General features: G+C 39.8%; 1 long non-coding RNA gene across 5 annotated transcripts in view; it reads left to right on the top strand.

Annotated features, from left to right (window-relative positions):
• Nucleotides 1–211: 211 nt before the first annotated feature.
• The window catches only part of LOC140612104 (uncharacterized), a 74,982-nt gene continuing 62,044 nt past the window's right edge, over nt 212–13,149 (top strand). For all 5 annotated transcript variants that reach the window (XR_012013413.1, XR_012013414.1, XR_012013412.1 and 2 more), the window contains exons 1-2: nt 212–402; nt 11,667–11,792. This is a non-coding gene — a long non-coding RNA (uncharacterized lncRNA). The remainder of the gene's footprint in view (nt 403–11,666; nt 11,793–13,149) is intronic.

Below are 13,149 nucleotides of genomic sequence, written 5' to 3'. Positions count from 1 at the left end.
GCAAGATGGCAGAGGAGTAGGGTCCCCAAGTCACCCGTCCCCACCAACTTACCTAGATGACTTTCAAATCATCCTGAAAAACCTACAAATTTGACCTGAGATTTAAAGAGACAACAGCTGGAACGCTACAAAGAGAAGCGTTCCATCTTCTAACAAGGCCTCTAACAAGGTAAGAAGGCAGAAAAAAATAAAAAAGAATCCAGTGGGGGAGGGGCCCGCGAGGAGCCGGGCTAAGGGGGGCGGCGGGAGCCTCGGGACAGGAGAGCCCAGCCCCGGAGAGGCAGGGACTTGAAAAATCCGCACTGGATTCCTCCTGGACAGAAAGGCGCTGGCAGGGAACTCGGGCAGCACCGCAGGAGGGGCGGTGGAGCCCCCAGGTTCCCGGGGTCACTACCAGAGGAGGTGCGCCCGGGGGAGGGCGCCCCGCACCCCGCGGGCCCAGCGGGTAAAGGGCTGGAGCGCCGGGCGGGGCCCCGGGAGCAGCTCGGGCGGCGGCTCCGCATGGAGGGGGCTGCGGGGCGGGAGCCCAGGGCGCAGGGGGACACAGCCCCCGATCCTGAGCTCCCCCGGGACAGGCGGAGGCCGGGAGGGTCCAGGACGGCGAGGACCCTCCTGCCCCGGGCGCCCCCGAGCTGTGCAGATCGGCGCACCCGTCCCTGGAGCATCCAGGCCCGAGCGGACTGGGAGCTGCGGGAGTTACTGCGGGAGCTGACTCCAGGGCTGGAGAGCTGGCCCCGCCAGTGGTGTTCCTCCTGGTGTCACCCTGTGCCTGGGACGGAGCAGGGCCGCCAGGGAGCAGGGGCCTCACGGGGTAAGCAGCTCCCACTGAGCCCAGCCCCCTGCGGGATGCGGGGAAGCTCCCCCAGGTGCACACACCTGAGAATCAGCACAGCAGGCCCCTCCCCCAGAAGACCAGCCAGAAGGACAAGGGAAGAGCAAGTTCTTGGAGGAACAGCCCTGGAAAGTTCCAGGGGAACTTGAAGGATTTACAATATGTAGAACCAGAGGGTATCCCTCCTTTTTTTTTTTTTTTTTTTCCTTTTTTCTTCCTTTTTCCAGTACAACTCATTTTTATATCAAACTGTAAATATCTAGGTTTTTTTCTCTTTTCCCACCATAAGTACAATATTTTACTGCCTCTTCATTTTTAAGATTTTTCCTTTTTGACTTTCATATTTCTATAATTATAGCTCCTAGATATATTTTCCACTTCTAGATTCCTTTCAACATACTCAACTTAGTTTTGGGAGATATACACAATATGGGTTTTTTTTGTTTTGTTTTGTGTTGTTTTGTGTTTTTTCTTTTCTCTGCCTCATTTTGTTCTACAATGGGGGAAGTTAATACCTACTAAAACATGACCAGTATGCACCCAGAACCAAGTGGTATACCATGCTGGTTCATTCTGTGGATTCCTCATTCCCATTCTGCCTCCCTCTTTTATCTCATTTATGTTTTGGTGGTCCATGTTGGGGCCCTCTACATATACTTCTGGTTTATATAAATTTGTGACTGAGCATCTTCTAACATACAGAACTTAATATACTCAGAAACAAGAAGATCACCCTCCAGAACCCCTCAGGTAGACTACATTCTCCCTCCACTACAATTTCTTCATCACCATCTCCCAGTACCCTCTTTTGTTCTTTTCCTTTTTCTTTTCTTTTTTCTGTTTCTTTTTTTTTTTTAATCTCTTCTTCTTTAGAATTCCTGGCCTTTTACTTTTTACTACTTTGTTTTAAAATTTGTTTTTCACTTTAGTGGTCCTTTTATTTTGTTCTGATCTTTATTTTCCATTTCTGGTCTCTGACCTCAGCAGAATCATCTAGGGTGAAATTTACTTAGGTCGTGGTTGATATTCTTGATGGAGCCCACTCATACAGCCACTCTGCACTGAGCAAAGTGACTAGAAAGAAGAACTCACAACTAAAAAAAGAATCAGAAACAGTACTCTCTGCCGCAGAGGTACAGGATTTGGATTACAATTCAACGTCAGAAAGCCAATTCAGAAGCACAATTATAAAGCTACTGGTAGCTAGGGAAAAAAGCATAAAAGATTCAAGAGACTTCATGACTGCAGAATTTAGATCTAATCAGGCCAAAATTAAAAATCAATTAAATGAGAAACAATCCAAACTGGAGGTCCTAACAATGAGGGTTAATGAGGTAGAAGAAAGAGTGAGTGATGTAGAAGACAAGTTGATAGCAAGGAAGGAAGCTGAGGGGAAAAAAAGGGAAAAACAATTAAAAGACCATGAGGAAAGGTTAAGGGAAATAAATGACAGTTTCAGAAAGAAAAATCTACATTTAATTGGGGTTCCAGAGGGCACTGAAAGGGACAGAGGACCAGAAAACATATTTGAAAAAATCATAGCTGAGAACTTCCCTAACTTGGGAAGAGAAAGAGGCATTCAGATCCAGGAGATACAAAGATTCCCGCCCCCCCTAAAATCAATAAAAAACGTTTGACACCTTGACATTTAATAGTGAAACTTGCAAAGTCCAAAGATAAAGAGAAAATCCTTAAAGCAGCAAGAGATAAGAAATCCCTAACTTATATGGGGAGAAATATTAGATTAACAGAAGACCTCTCCACAGAGACCTGGCAGGCCAGAAAGGGCTGGCAGGACATATTCAGGGTCCTAAATGAGAAGAACATGCAGCCAAGAATACAGTATCCAGGAACGCTCTCCTTCAGAATAGAAGGAGAGATAAAGAGCTTCCAAAATAGGCAGAAACTGAAAGAATATGTGACCACCAAACCATCTCTGCAAGAAATATTAACGGGGACTCTGTAAAAGAAAGAGGAAGCCCAAAGAAATAATCCACAAAAAAGGGACTGAAGAGGTATCATGATGACACTAAATTCATATCTTTCAATAGTAACTCCAAATGTGAATGAGCTAAATGATCCCATCAAAAGATGCAGGGTTTCAGACTGGATAAAAAAGCAAGAACCATCTATTTGCTGTCTACAAGAGACTCATTTTAGACCTAAGGAGACCTACAGCCTGAAAATGAGTTTGGAGAACCATTTACCATTCAAATGGTCCTCAAAAGAAAGCTGGGGTAGCAATCCTCATATCAGATAAATTTTTTTTTTTTAAATTTTTTTTTAAATTTTTTTATTTATTTATGATAGTTACAGAGAGAGAGAGAGAGGCAGAGACACAGGCAGAGGGAGAAGCAGGCTCCATGCACCGGGAGCCCGACGTGGGACTCGATCCCGGGTCTCCAGGATCGCGCCCTGGGCCAAAGGCAGGCGCCAAACCGCTGCGCCACCCAGGGATCCCATATCAGATAAATTAAAGTTTATCCCAAAGACTGAAGTAAGAGATGAAGAGGGACACTATATCATACTTAAAAGATCTATCCAACAAGAGGACCTAACATTCATGAATATTTATGCCCCTAATGTGGGAGCTGCCAAGTATATCAATCAATTAATAGCTGCCAAGTTATCAATCACTTAATAGTCAATCAATTAATAGCCAATAATTAATCAATTAATCAATTAATGTAAGTTAATACATACTTAGATAATAATACACTAATACTGGGAGACTGCAACACGGCACTTTCTGCAAATAACAGATTCTAAGCACAACATCTCCAAAGAAACAAGAGCTTTAAATGATACACTGGACCAGATGGATTTCACAGATATTTACAGAACTTTACATCCAAATGCAATTGACTACACATTCTTCTCAAGTGCACATGGAACTTTCTCCAGAATAGATCACATTCTGGGTCACAAATCAGGTCTCAACTGACACCAAAATATTGGGATTGTCCCCTGCATATTTTCAGACCATAATGCTTTGAAACTAGAACTAAATCACAAGAAATTTGGAAGAAACTCAAACATGTGGAGGTTAAAGAGCATCCAGCTAAAAGACGAAAGGGTCAACCAGAAAATTAGAGAAGGATTAAAAAGATTCATGGAAATTAATTAAAATGAAGATAAAACTGTTCAAAATCTTTGGGATAAGCAAAAGCAGTCCTAGGAGGGAAATACATCATAATTCAAGCATCCCTCAAAAAATTGGAAAAACTCAAATACACAAGCTAAACTTGCACCTAAAGGAACTGGAGAAACAAAAGGAAATAAACACCTACACCCAGCAGAAGAAGAAAGTTAATAAAGATTCGAGTAGAACTCAATGAAATAGAGACCAGAAGAACCGTAGAACAGATCAACATAACCAGAATTTGGTTCTTTGAAAGAATTAATAAGATAGATAAACCATTAGCCAGCCTTATTAAAAATAAAAAGGATTCTAAATAAAATCATGAATGAAAAAGGAGAGATCACAACCAATGCCAAGGAAATACAAACGATTTTAAAAGCATATTATGAGCAGCTATACACCAATAAATTAGGCAATCTAGAAGAAAAGGATGCATTTCTGGAAAACCACAAACTACCAAAACTGAAACAGGAAGAAATAGAAAACCTGAACAGGCCAATAACTAGGGAGGAAATTGAAGCAGTCATCAAAAACCTCCCAAGATACAAAAGTCCAGGGCCAGATGGCTTCCCAGGGAAATTCTATCAAACGTTTGAAGAAGAAACCATACCTATTCTATTAAAGCTGTTCCAAAAGATAGAAAGGGACAGAATATTTCCAAACTCGTTTTATGAGGCAGCATCACCTTAATTCCAAAACCTGACAAACACCCCACCAAAATGGAGAATTATAGACCAATATCCCTGATGAACACAGATGCAAAAATTCTCAACAAGATACTCGCCAATAAGATCCAACAATACTTTAAGAAGATTATTCACCATGACCAAGTGGGATTTATCCCTGGGTTGTAAGGCTGGTTCAGCACTCGTAAAGCAATCAATGTGATAGATCATATCAAGAGAAAAACCAAGAAACATATGATCCTCTCAATAGATGCAGAGAAAGCATTTGACAAAATACAGCATCCATTCCTGATCAAAACTCTTCAGAGTGTAGGGATAGAGGAAACATTCTTTAGCATCTTAAAAGCCATCTACAAAAAGCCCACAGCAAATATCATTCTCAATGTGGAAACATTGGGAGCCTTCCCCCTAAGATCAGGAACATGGCAGGTATGTCCACTCTCACCACTGCTCTTCAACATAGTCCTAGAAGTCCTAGCCTCAGCAGTCAGGCAACAAAAAGAAATAAAAGGCATTCAAATTGGCAAAGAAGTCAAACTCTCCTTCTTTGCGGATGACATGATACCATACACAGAAAACCCAAAAGACTCCACCCCAAGATTGCTAGAACTCATACAGCAATTCAGCAGTGTGGCAGAATACAGAATCAATGCCCAGAAATCAGTGGCATTTCTATACACTAACAATGAGACTGAAGAAAGAGAAATTAAGCAGTCAATCCCATTTACAATTGCACCGAAAAGCATAAGATGCCTAGGAATAAACCTAACCAAAGAGATAAAGTATCTATACCCTAAAAACTACAGAATACTTCTGAATGAAATGAAGGAAGACACAAAGAGATGGAAAAATATTCCATACTTATAGGTTGCAAGAATTAATATTGTGAAATGTCAATGCTACCCAGGGCAATTTACACATGTAATGCAATCCCTATCAAAATACCATGGACTTTCTTCAGAGAGTTGGTACAAATTATTTTAAGATTTGTGTGGAATCAGAAAAGACCCTGAATAGCCAGGGGAATATTGAAAAAGAAAAGCATAGCTGGGGGCATCACAATGCCGGATTTCAGGTTGTACTACAAAGCTGTGGTCATCAAGACAGTGTGGTACTGGCACAAAAACAGACACATAGGTCAATGGAACAGAATAGAGAACCCAGAAATGGACCCTCAACTCTATGGTCAACTAATACTCAACAAAGCAGGAAAGACTATCCACTGGAAAAAGGACAGTGTCTTCAATAAATGGTGCTGGGAAAATTGGACAGCCACGTGCAGAAGAATGAAACTAGACCTTCTCTTACACCATACACAAAGATAAATTCAAAATGGATAAAAGATCTAAATGTGAGACAAGATTCCATCAAAATCCTAGAGGAGAACACAGGCAATACCTTTTTTGAACTTGGCCACAGTAACTTCTTGCAAGATACATCTATGAAGGCAAGGGAAACAAAGGCAAAAATGAAATATTGGGACTTCATGAAGATAAAAAGTTTCTGCACAGCAAAAGAAAACAGTCAACAAAACTAAAAGACAACCTACAGAATGGGAGAAGATATTTGCAAATGACCTATCAGATAAAGGGCTGATCAAGGGCTAGTATCCAAGATCTATAAAGAACTTATCAAACTCAACAGCAAAGAAACAAACAATCCAATCATGAAATGGGCAAAAGACATTAACAGATATTTCACCAAAGAAGACATAGACATGGCCAAAAAGCACATGAGAAAATGCTCCGCATCACTTGCCATCAGGGAAATACAAATCAAAACCACAATGAGATACTGCCTCACACCAGTGAGAATGGGGAAAATTAACAAGGCAGGAAACAACCAATGTTGGAGAGGATGTGGAGAAAGGGGAATCCTCTTGCACTGTTGGTGGGAATGTGAACTGGTGTAGGCACTCTGGAAACAGTGTGGAAGTTCCTCAAAGAGTTAAAAATAGATCTTCCCTACAACCCAGCAATTGCACTGCTGGGGATTTACCCCAAAGATACAGATGCAGTGAAACGCCAGGACACCTGCACCCCGATGCTTATAGCAGCAATGTCCATAATAGCCAAACTGTAGAAGGAGCCTCGGTGTCCAGTGACAGATGAATGGATAAAGAAAATATGGTCTATGTATACAATGGAATATTCCTCAGCCATTAGAAATGGCAAATACCCACCATTTGCTTCAACGTGGATGGAACTGGAGGGTATTATGCTGAGTGAAGTCAGTCGGAGGACAAACATTATATGGTCTCATTCATTCGGGGAATATAAAAAATAGTGAAAGGGGAAAGGAGAGAAAATGAGTGGGAAATATCAGTGAGGGTGACGGAACATGAGAGACTCCTAACTGGGAAATGAACAAGGAGTAGTGGAAAGGGAGGTGGGCAGGGGGATGAGGTGACTGGGTGACGGGCACTGAGGGGGGCACTTGACAGGATGAGCACTGGGTGTTATGCTATATGTTGGCAAATCGAACTCCAATAAAAAAATATACAAAGAATGCAAAGTCCATGAGAACACAGCAAAAAAAAAAAAAAAAAAAAGAAAAAAAAGAAAACGACAACAATTCTTTAAAAAAAAAAAAAAATGGCTACAAGGTCTCCATTTTCTTCTAGATTCCAGATGGCTATGCCCATTGTCAGGGCAGCCTGGTACCAAAGCATGATTTGTACAGATTTTGGAGGAGCTCTGTGCTGCCCTTATTTAAATAAAAAGACACATGGACCATGTCTGAAGAATAAGATGAGCTTTGATATTTGTGACCTCTTGCAAATACAGTAAATGCAATATCTACTTCCCCAAAAGCCAGAAGCTGTGAAAATAGAAACTTTGACTCAATGCCAAGTTGCCCATCCCAAGACCATGGCTTTTACCACATATTGATCAGCTCTACTGAGCCTCTCTGTTTCTCTCTGAGCATTTCTTATGTGCCTTCCTTTGTGTTGAAGGAATGAGTTATTGATCAAATTGTGCCCACGAGTGGCCATATTCTGTGGCAGTATGCTACAGCGTCTCATCAGTTACCTGGCAGTTATTAACCTTGAGACCAAAATGAGTAATATGGTCATTGTGACTGTAGGGGAGACAGCTTTCTCACCAGTCACAGGTTCTTTTAGATGCCTTAATTTTCACATGTGTTTGACAGTCCAAACCTAGTCTAGCTGACTATTAAAACACAGGATTTTATTTTTAACTGGCATTAAATAGTTCAGTGTCCCTGTGAATCTCCTAAGAGGCTACCATGAAGATCCTGACTTCGGGGTCTCAGGTAGGTCAATATTTGGCATTTCCAACAAGCCCCCATCACTGAGTAGCAAAGCTAGAAACTGTCTCCCAGGTACTTACTGGAAAGTGATCTCTAACACATAGCTATTCAATCACTTTTGTGGATCTAGAGAAATGAATGAGCAAATCAGAATGAAGAGAACACAAAAGTACATCTACTTCCAGCTCCAAAGATGATTCTTCTGAAAATGTTGGTAACTCTCCTTCCAAATGTTTTCCTCCTAAACTCATGTTTACCTTTCTCTTTGAAATAATGGGGTCTGATTCCATGTATGTGTTTTATAATTGTTATTTCTTCATCTAACCAGGTAACTCAACCATCTGTCCATGCTAACAGACATACTTCCAGAATGCTATTCTTCATAAGTACAGGGCGCTTATTTAAATGAGCAAGGACTTTTTTCTTTGCCCCATCTCTCATTCTTGGGTATTTACATTGCTTCATTGTTTTTGTTTTGGCTTTTTAACTTAATAGCAACAAAAGCCAATAATACCCCTATATATTTGTGTAGGTACACGCTCTTAACTGATTTACTTTTTATTTTTTTTTTAAGATTATTTATTTATTTATTCATGAGAGACACAAAGAGAGGCAGAGACTTAGGCAGAGGGAGAAGCAGGCTCTCTGTGGGGAGCCTGATACAGGACTCGATCCCAGGACCCCGGGATCACACCCTGAGCCAAAGGCAGACGCTCAACCACTGAGCCACCCAGGAACCCCTACTTTTTACTTTTAATAAATGACATAACATGGTAAAAAAATTCTTCTTGTAAAACCTTTAAGGCAGATAAAGGGAATTCCCTTTGGTTCCCAGCTGAATCATCTTTCTCTCCCTAGAGTCCTGTTTGGCGTTTTTGCTTCAAGATTTTTTCATGTTGACACATAGTTGTATAGAGTAAATGGCTCTAGGACTTATTTTTATATGAATAGGAACATCCTATATGCCTCTTAAAAATATGTTTCATAGAAATTATTTCCCAGAAGACATACTTGGTCAGAGGTTTGGAGCAGCCTTTGTTTTTCTTTACCTGTCATAACTGCTCATAGTCTTTTGTTTATCTCTCTTCAGATTGACAGGTAGCAAATAGTACTCAGTGGTACTTTAATATTAATTGTAATTCTATAAATATACATACGTATATTTTTCTCTTAACACTTCTAAAACAGTAGTTCTATCTTGAAAGTTCTCTTTTTTCACATCTTTCCCACAAACCATGCCCCCTCTACCACCCTTCAGGAATGACCACATTTAAGAATTTGTATGCATTTAGACTATTTCCTATGCATATACTCATACATGTAAGCAGAATATAGACTGCTCTGTTTGTTGTGTCTGTGCGTGCCTTCTTTAAATAATTGATATAATCTACAAATTAGTTTTTTAAATGAACACTATTTCTTAGAGAACAATTGATATTAATATGGCCCCTAACCACTGGATGACATTGGCAACTCCCTCCTCCCACACAGCTGTGACAGCCATACCTATCTCCATACATTGCCAAATGTCTCCTGGGGAGCAAAATTGCCCCTGGACTGGAACCAATGATATAAATATACTTCATCCCCTTTTTCTACTGCATTACATTCCAAATCATTTAGCATTTTATTCTGTTGCACTGTTGTAATAAGAACCCTTGCACAAGAGAACAGTTCTCTTGACAGATAATATGACACAAGGAAACGAATGCAGTTTCTAGAGCCAGACTACTTGGGTTCAAATCTTAGATTACAAATTTATGAAAAGAGGATACTAATAGAAATTAATGAGGACTAAAAAAATTTAAACATGCAAAGCACTTAGAACAGTGGAAGCAAGTTCTCAATAAATGATACATATTTTTACATACCTCACATGCATGTGTGCAAATGTTTCTAAAGGGTATAGACTAAGCAAAAACATAGCCAGGGGTATAAAAGATACATGTTTTTAACCTGAAGAAATGTTGCTAAATCTCCCAAAGAAGTATACCAATTTATACCATGAGAAATAGTATATTACGGAGTTAGTTCCTCATGCACTCACTAGCCTTTTATATCTTACTCAAATAATTATTTAATCTGGTGGAGGATAAATCTATTTCATTTTAATTATAAATTGCATATTCCTAATTAGTAGTGAGTTTGAGCAATGTTTCATATATTTATTAGGCATTTTTTCCCTTTTTTGTAAACTACCTCCTAATATCTTTTGCCGTTTTTCTATTTTTTTCATTTATCTTTTTCTTATTGGTATGTAGTAACTCTTCAACTGTTTTGCTTAGTAACCCTCTGCTACATGCGATGCAAATTTTTTGCCAATTCGACATTTGGTTTTTAACTTCGTTTATGGTGATTATTGGGATTACAGATATTTTAAATTTCAATGCAACCAAATTGATTTATCCTTTCAACCTGACTTTTGTTTTTTGGGATCATTTTTGAAAGAAGGCAGGTTAAGAAAAAATTACCAAATGATTAGAGATTATGTAATTTTACCAGTCCTGACAAAATTAGAAGCCAAAAGTAACATGAGAAGACGATAAAAGAAGACACATTAGTATCATGAAGGAAGCAAGATAATATTGATCAATCACCAACAAGCACTAGGGTTTTCATACATATTATGTCAATTTTACTGACAACTGACTGACACTTCAGGAGGAGACAGCAATCTAAAATAAAGATGCCATCAGTGTAGGTTCATAGTTTTCAGGGACTTTCAATGTCAGAGTCAGGTATAGTAATAAGTCCTGCCAAATCCTTTGAAACTGAGTTTGGCAATAAACTCTGACTTATATTACTTATATTCAAATATTCTATTTGAGTATGAAATTCCTTGAAGTATATTACATTAGATGTGACTGAAAGAAACATTGGTGCTTATGTTATTTTATAAATGGAATATTTCAAACAAATTTTCATCTCTATGAATTTAAATTCCTGAATCCTAGTGACATGACATTAAAGTTTTTGTACCTAGGGTGCCTGGGTGGATCAGTTGGGCAAGTGTCCTATTCTTGATCTCAGCTCAGGTCTTGATCTCAGGGTTGTGAGTTCGAGCCCTGCACTGGGCTCCACACTAAGTGTAGAGCTTACTTAAAAAAATAAAAAATTAAAAAAAAAAAGAGGTTTTTGTATCCACTTTACCCTACTTGGCTGTCGTGAATACCACCTCCCTTTCTCAATCTAGAATTAAGGATGGTTAGGAAAGCAAAAAGAATGGAAGAAAGTGCTTTAGACTCTGTGAGCAAAATAATGAGTTGCACTTAGGGTAACTGCTGGTCAGTCTTACCCTTTCAACTTTTTAACATCTCACCGTAAAGCTGAGTCTAAAAGGAAACTTCTCTTCAACTCATCAGATAGGGGCAAGACCTGTTTGTATTTGCCACCTCTCTCAACCCTACATTCACTGAGGGAAAAACTTTTGGTTTGTACCACCAGACTTGAGTCAGGTTAGAGGCAGAAAGGAAGAAGAAATGGGACACTGTTGAAGAGGGTTGGGGAGAGGAATATCGAGAGACTGTGAAAAAAGGAAAGAAATCACAGAGGAGGCCTCCTTTATGCCTCTCTGAGGTGGGCTCAGTATGGATGAATAGGAGACAGAAGGAGGAACTAATGGGCTGTTTCCACAATTCCCAGGATTTGGTGCACGACAGTCTAATGATAAGACCCTTCTAGTGATAGACTTCCTGCCTAGCTTGGGTTGTAATATCTTATAAAATACTTCCAGATATAATGAGGTATCCACGGAGACTGCAGGAGAAATAGCTGAATGCATAAGCAACGCCGTAAGAAGTCTGATGGGAGGCACAGCCTGCAGTAAATGAAGTGAAGCAATATCCTTACCACACAGCAGGTATGTTCCAGAAAAGTCCTTCATTCCAAGTCTGCATCTGGCCTGGTCTCTAGAACTGACAGGAGGGCACAGGTCTTAGGGAAGGACAACCAACTGATGGAGGCAGCAAACCAACTCTTTGAGCAGTATTAAACTGCATGCATTAGGAACAACTCTGCAATTGAGAAAATATTTGAATTTCAGATAAATGACCTCTAAAAGAAAAAAAGACAGAAAAAGGATGACATCAAAAGAAGATGTATGTGACTTTTATGCAACTCCTGTATTCCTGTAAAGCTGGATGTAAATTAGATACATTTTTTTATTTATGAGAGATAACGCACACATGTACACAAGCAGTGGGGGAGAAGGAGAGGGAAAAGAGACTCCCCATTGAGCAGGGAGCTAGACCCAGGGCTCAATCCCAGGACCCTGGGATCATGACCTGAGCCAAAGACAGACACATAACCAACAAAGCTACCCAGGCACCCCCAAATATATTTTAAAAAGATGAAAGGATGTTTGCTGATTTTTTTATTATTTTTAATCTTTTCAAATATTTTATTTATTTATTCATGAAAGACACAGAGAGAGAGAGAGGCAGAGACACAGGCAGAGGGAGAAGCAGGCTCCATGCAGCGAGCCTGATGTGGGACTCGATTCCGGGTTTCCAGGATCACGCCCTGGACTGAAGGCAGTGCTAAACCGCTGAGCCACCCGGGCTGCCTTGTTTGCTGATTTTTTAATGTAAACTTTTTATCGACATATGCATGCTCAGAAAAATATACAAATTACTAGTTTTTGCCTTGATGAATCTCTCAAACTAAGCATGATCATGTAAGTGGAACCCAGTCATGGCCAGTTTCAGTTTCAGGAAGACAGCCTCCCACATTTTCTGCTCACTACCCATCTACCCAAGGAAAACCCACCACTATCCCAACATCTAACAGCCAGAGACCAGTTTTCCTGTTTCAAATGTGATAGAAAAATGGAAGCATAGAATATATACTCTTTGTTGTCTGGCTGTGTCACTCAAATGAATGTGAAATTCATCCATATTATGTATAGTTGTAGATTGTTCATTCTCTTTATGGTATAGTACTTTACCATAGGAAAACATCACAATCCCACTCTTCCAATATCTATTCCATTCTTACATTATATCCCTTCTGCTACTGATGGGAATTTGAGTAGTTTTCAGGTAGAGACTGTTAAGAATGATGTTGCAATGAACATACTTGCACAAATCTTTTTGTGGGCCTCAGGGTGCACTTTACTAGGTACTTGCCTAGAATTAAAATTTATAGATTATGTATATGAAATACACATACACATATGCATACACTCAGTTTTATTAGATACTGCCTTACTGTTTTTC

The sequence above is a fragment of the Canis lupus genome, chromosome 20, assembly GCF_048164855.1.
Source record: "Canis lupus baileyi chromosome 20, mCanLup2.hap1, whole genome shotgun sequence".
Classification (NCBI taxonomy): domain Eukaryota; kingdom Metazoa; phylum Chordata; class Mammalia; order Carnivora; family Canidae; genus Canis; species Canis lupus.
This window is presented reverse-complemented; position numbering and strand designations above follow the sequence as displayed.